The sequence below is a fragment of the Talpa europaea genome (assembly GCF_964194135.1).
Source record: "Talpa europaea genome assembly, chromosome: 5".
Lineage (NCBI taxonomy): Eukaryota > Metazoa > Chordata > Mammalia > Eulipotyphla > Talpidae > Talpa > Talpa europaea.
In genome coordinates, this window is record NC_140071.1 from 122,097,893 (window position 1) to 122,104,873 (window position 6,981).

The following is a 6,981-nucleotide window of genomic DNA, read 5'->3' on the forward strand; positions in this document are numbered from 1 at the left end:
CCTCCTATGCATCTTGGCTTTGTGCTCAATTTCTTGAAACAATATAACCAACTCTTAAGTTGTGTTAATTGAAGTGTAGCATAACACAGGTAAGTCAAATTTTAGATTAATGAACATCATAGAGTTAAGATTTTTCCTCTTGCTGTGGCTTACTGGATGCCACCTCATTTCTATAGCTGTTTAATATTTAAAGCAGAAAGGGCAGGACTGGCATAAGATGGAACAAAATTCCTGGAAGCATTCCTTTTTCTGCCCTGGTCCCTGAACTTTGAAGGCTTGCACATATATCTTAACAGTCTGTTCTCTAAGCAGCTGGAAAGCCCATCTCTAGCAGAGATAATGATGTTTTAGTGAATCTGTGACTCACAAATAACTGAGAATTAATTGACTTTGTTGAAGAAGTAGCCATGACATGAACCAGAATGTGTAGTGTTAGCTAGAGACCTGAAAATCTGGATTCTTATTCGTATTTCGTTTCTGTCACATACATTTAATTAACATGACATCTAGAATATTTTCTATATGGACCATTTGTTTAATTAGTAACAAAAGTTCTTAATGAGATATTTAGTCTTGGTTTTTTCTTGTAAAGTATATGCATTCCTGACAGTGTACTACTGCACATAAAGTGTTTCTGTTAACCTAACTAGTAATTTATATTATCCTATTTAATTTTTAAAGCTTCTACGTATTGCCGTGTATTGAGTACACTTACGCATTATTTGACTTACTAACATTCACCTGAACTGTAACTATAATCATTTAAAAATAAATCTGGAGAAAACATGAAGTGTCACGTTTTAATCCATTTTGACTTTAAAACACTCCTCAAATGCCGTTAAAAATTTATTTTGTTTTAGAGTCATTTAATGTTCATTATGCAAGATTTTTTTTTTTTGCTTTCCATATGGAAAAGTTAACTTTGGAACTATGTGTAGTAAAAGTTTATCACTTATCTCTCCAAACACTAGCCCATGGTCAGCGAGTCATATTTTAAACAACAGCCATTCCATGGTTTCTTTCAGTGTCTTTGTGGTATGTAATATGATCGTATGTATGGAATTACTGATACCTGACATTTTCAAAGAATTCTTGGAAGTCCATCACTCTCAATGAAAGTTTGTCACTCTGAATATGTGCTAAAATTTGATCAGCTCAGTTTGATACAAAACAGCAACTTGAAGGAGAAATGAAGAGTTTACAGTTAGTAGGTTAAATTTTGTTGTTGCAATAGTAGGTTTAGGCTTAACATTTTCTAAATAAAAAATCCTATGTATTTGTTACCATGTCTAATGATTACTTTGTTAAAAGCAAAAGTGGTCATGTGGTATACTAAATGTTAATTGCTGATTTTAAGTGTTTTAAATCATGCCAAACAAATCATGTCTGTGCCATCCAGGGTTTATTGTAATCTTTTACTGAGTACTTGGATTGGGATAAAGGGCTTGTACTATGCACTTTTTATTAATGAATAAATAGAAAACATTAGTAACACTCATTGTTTTTTGTTTGGCTTTTGTGGGAAGAGAAGCACACGACTTTTGATTAGTAAAATGTTAACAGCCTTTATTAAATGTTTTCTTTGTAAGATGTTTTACTTATAACTAAAGAGATTCCTAAGAGAGAACTTTAACTTACAAGGAGAATAATTTTTTTTATTTTTTTTAATAAATTTTATTTTTATATTCCCCATACAGTTGCAACCCCCCCTTTCTGATCCCAATCCCTCCCCTCCCGCCCCCCACCCCCCCAAAAGTGTCTCTGTTTCATAGTATTTTGCTGATTCTGATTTTCATTTTCTTATAGTTATTCATTTTCCTGGTCCCTTATTTAAGTTTTCTAGATTCCTGCTATGAGTGAGACCATCCGGTATTTTTCTTTTTCTTTTTGGCTTATTTCGCTGAGCATGATCCCTTCCAGCGCCATCCATGTTGCTGCAAATTGCACGTGCTTATCTTTTTTGAATGCTGAGTAATATTCCATGGTGTATATGTACCACATCTTCTTGATCCAGTCATCTCTTTTTGGGCATTTGGGTTGTTTCCAAAGCTTAGCTATTGTAAACAGTGCTGCTATAAACATAGGGGTGCAGGTGTTCTTTGGAATTGATGTTTCTGTGTCCTTTGGGTAGATACCTAGGAGTGGAATTGCTGGATCATATGGAAGCTCTATGTTTAGTAGGTCCAGAAATCTCCACACAGCTCTCCATAGTGGTTGGACCAGTTTGCACTCCACCAACAGTGCAGGAGAGTTCCTTTTTCTCCACACCCTCGCCAACATTTGTTATTGCTAGTTTTTTTAATATGTGCCATTCACAAGGAGAATATTTATATAATAGCAGTATGAGCTTCTAAAAATAGGGGTTCTAAGAATGCCTAGGAAATTAGATTGCAACTGTGTTTCTTCCATTATTTTTTTTATTTCGCCCTACTATACAGTCAATGGACATTTGCAGTGAGGGAACAGTACCTGATAGTGTTAATTATTTGGTCAGACATGTTAACAAAAAGGAGCTAGGCATGTAACTGCGCTAAGAAAACACAAAAGTGAACGTTGTTTTTGTTCTGTGACCTGGAATGCATCCAGGTGCTAAAGATCATTACTATGCCATATACAAGTAAAAATGATAAATATCTCAGGCATGAGTATGTCAGTATTCCTTATAAAATAGCAAAACTTGTGAAGTGGAGATGATGATTTCAACTAAAGTTTATCATGTATGTCAGTGGATACCTGAATCCCCAGTAAAATTGTAAATTTTCAGTAAGTGGCTCTGCAGTACTAATTTTCCTCCCAGATAATGAAATTCTAATAATTTTTTTTTTTTTTTTTTTTGCTTTCTGCAATTTCATCTGATGGTTTTCAAAGTTCAGAATCTCAATTTATAGAGGCGGTGAAATGCTTTCCCCACCCCGTAATGTTCCATGATTATCTCATTCTCAGATTTTTTTTTAAAGATTTATTTATTTATGCATACAAGAACTAGGGTACAGGCCAGAGGTTGGGGGGTGGTGGTGAAAGGATTCATCAGAGACAGAGTGGGGAACAGAACAGGCAGATTGACCGAAATACACTGCTAAAGGGAGCAACAGGCAAGTCAGGAGAGGTCTGCTGGCCATGTGGGTTGCTACCTGGCTGGGATCAAATTCGTGCTGCAGTGGCTGCAGATAGCTTTATAGGTTGTGTCTTAATCCCCTGCGCCACCAGGGAGTCCCCTCATTCTCAGATTTTTGAAAACTGAAATTTATCAGGGCTTAAGCAGGCAAAACATCAAGAAATGTTTTTCTTTGTGTCAATATTTTAAGAACTCAGTCACATAGATAGGTGGGAACTGGCAACAGTTAAGATTGAATTCCCTGTGCTCTCCTGTATTAGTAATTTCAGATGCTAATCTCTGAGAGCATCAAAGATATTCAGAGTGTTTCTGTTGAAAAATGATAGCTGACATTGATACTATCACTTACTTCATAAATTTCACTGAATTCTCAAATGTCTACTTTCCATTGTTCCATTGTCATAATCTTAAGAATTTTTAGTGTTGTTTAGCCTTTAGTTTAGTTAGCCTTGTGGGGGAAATGTTAAATAAAGCTATCTTTGTGTGAGCCAGGTATAAAGTTAAGATAAATAACTCACTCATATTTTTACAAATAAAAATTTTTTTGTTTACAAACAAAAAATCTGCTAGGGGCTGTAGCATACCTATAACTTGTAGGGCTTCTCAAATTTGATTTTGGGGTCCCAAATGGCTTTTGCTTATATGGATTATATCTATAAATATTGACTAAGTCCAGAATTAAAACACAGTTAAAAGTATCAAATATTTTAAAACTACAAACCCAATATATATTAATAGAAATATTTTTATAATATTGGCACTGTTCTATATTTTTATAAATCTCTTAATGGATACTTAAATAGAATAAGCTTTTCTATCATCTCCACTTCTGCATTCAGTGTTGCATATGTTACCTTCTTATGAAACTGCATATGTGCTAGTTTACAGTAACTAAAAAAAAAAAAAAAACTAACATTATATTGGGCATCCTATGCCTTGACTAAGAAACAAACTCTGTGACCTGTGGACAGCTCATTTAATTCGGAGCATCAGTTATCTCATTTATTAGATAGAATGCTATACTTTACAGCAAGCTGAAGGAAATGCTTATAAAACTGCTTTGTAAAAAGCCACTATCCCAGCACACACACACGATTCTTAAAAACCATAAATTATAAGAAATGTATGAATTGAAAACACTTCCACTGAATGGAATTCACCCTCTTAGGAATGGACAATGTCATTTTTAGTTCAGTGTCTTGCATATGAAAAACATTAGAGGGCCTCCCCTGGTGCCGCAGTGGTTGAGTGCTGGGCTGCGAAGCTGCCCGCAATCTGCAGCACACGGCCAACGGCGAGGGTCTCACATGGCACACAGACCTCTCCTGCCGCACCCTGCTGCTCCCCTCAGCAGTGTATTTCGTCAGTCTGCCTGTTCTGTTCCCCACTCTGGCTCTGGTGAATTCTCTCACCCTCCCGCGCGTCTGACTGTACCCAGTGCTTGTATAAATAAATAAATAAATCCTTTTTTTTTTTTTTTAAAAGAAAACCATTAAAGATTAAAATAATATCAGTTTCCCATCAAAATTTTAAAATCCTTGGAAGGTAAACTGGAAAGCAAATTTTTTGAATGAATAAATCCATTGCAAGAAAAACTAAAGAGCAAATTATTAGACTAATAGTTCTCAACCTTGGCTTAACTCTGACACACAATCAGAAAAACTTAGAGCTTCATGAAACACAAATATGAAAACAACTGGCCTAGGGCTTCCCTGGTGGCCCACGGGGCTATCACCACTATGGCCTGAGTTGGATCCCTCTATGGCCACAGAGCTTACCCACATAGGGCACAGCACACCTCTCCTGTGTCGCCTGCTGCTCCCTGTTGCAGTGTATTTCAGTAAATCTGCCTGCTCCCCACTCTGTCTCTGGTGAATCTTCTCACCCCCTACCCAGTTCTATGCAATAAAACAAAACACAACCACCACCACCACCAAAAAAAAAAAAAGAACCTGTTTACATCAAGCGGTTCTCAGGACCTATTCACACATTTAAAAGTTGAAGGCCCCCCAAATTTTCCATGTGGATTATACCTAGTGGTATTTATGCCACTAGAAATGAAAACTGATAAATTATGAAATTATGAATAATACATTCTTTATAATGAACAGGTTCATTATATGTCAGCATAAACAGTATGTTTTAATGAGAAGTTGCTCCATTTCCAAATAAATTATTAAAAGACTGGTATTGCATTACATTTAGACAAACCTATACTGTATGCATTCAATTTGCATATCACACTGGAGTCTGGAAAACTCCATTATATACTTGTAAAAGAATAAAAGTATTAAAAAGGACACACAACAGTATTACCATGGAAATGTTTTGACCACTTGGGCCCCATGAAAAGTGACTGTCAGAGGTCCCCAGAACATTTTGGAGAATGTCCCAGATCCAATCCAAAGGTACATTCCAGCTCGTACTGATATGATTTAATTTCTGGAATCCTATTGACTATGTTAAAGATTATGATTATCACCAAAATACAAAGAATGTAAATATAAGTAGAAAAGTGTTGAATTCAAAATAAAGGGAATTCGGGGCCTCCCTGATGGCGCAAGGGGTTAAGCACCCCACTATGAAGTAATCTGCAGCTTCTGCAGCCAGTTCAATCCCTGAATTCAATACCGGGCTGGCGAGGGAGCAACCCACATGGCGCATCAGACCTCTCCTGACTCACCAGCTGCTCCCCTCAGCAGCGTACTTCAGTCAATCTGCCTGTTCTGTTCCCTGCTTTGTCTCCAGTGAATGCTCTCATCCCTGCATCTCCGGCCTGTACCCCAGCTCTTGTATGCATAAATACATAAATCTTTAAAAAATTACAAAAAATTAAAAAAACAAAATAAAGGGAATCCAATATAGGTAACTTAAATCTATGCATATGCCCAGTTCAAAAAAGACACCTCTACTATAGTCACATGCACTGTCATTACTTCATTTATCCCACCAGCCTGTACTTTGGAAGGAGTTGGGACTCGGTCTCTAACATTCAATAGGCACTAAATATTTGTTGGATGAATGAATTTAACGGTATGGTCTCTTCAACACCTATCTAGTTGATCACTTTCTATAACTCAGCAAACTGTTTTATCAACATCCAACAGTTTTCCTAAATTGTCATGACCCCGTTAAGAAAACGGTCATCTGGATGGTATTTAAATGCGCCTTTATAAACCACTATTCACTTTCCTTATGACGTACTTAATGATCTTTGACTTCAAGTACAGATTATGTCACCTGATGTAATTATTAATGAGAGTCACAGAAAAGCCATGCCTGCGCGTTTTTTTTTTTTTTTTTTTTTTTTTAAAGAGTTTAAGACGACCTTGCAGTCGGGAAAAACAACTGCCTTTCACATTAAAAACTGGCAGGCATCATTCAACTCTTCCTCATAGGCGGCACTTGTATGTAGCTTTCTCTCTGCTGTTTCATGCACAGACATCCCAGATGCAGGATTGGGCAGAAGTAACCCTGAAGAACATGCCCGGAGGGCGTGGGCACCCCACTTCTGCCAGGGATGGGGCGTGGGCACCCCACTTCTGCCAGGGATGGGGCGTGGGCACCCACTGGTCCAGTCATGACGGAACTCAGCATCCTCCAGACGTGAGGCTGCTTCTTCCCAGAAGCTGTGGGTCAGACAGGATCTGACTAAACGTTGGGCCGCTGGCCCGGAGGGCGCGGTGGACCCAGGGGCCTGGAGGGTGTGGGATGGGAGTAAACCGCGGCCCGATCTGACCTGGAGGGTCCAGGGGTGCAAAGACCGGGCCAGCCCTCCAGGCCGCTGGGGAGGCCGGAAGGGGGCCGGGACCTTCCGGTCCCCTCGGGCCCTGTACACCCGCCGCGCGAGTCGGGCTGACCCCCGC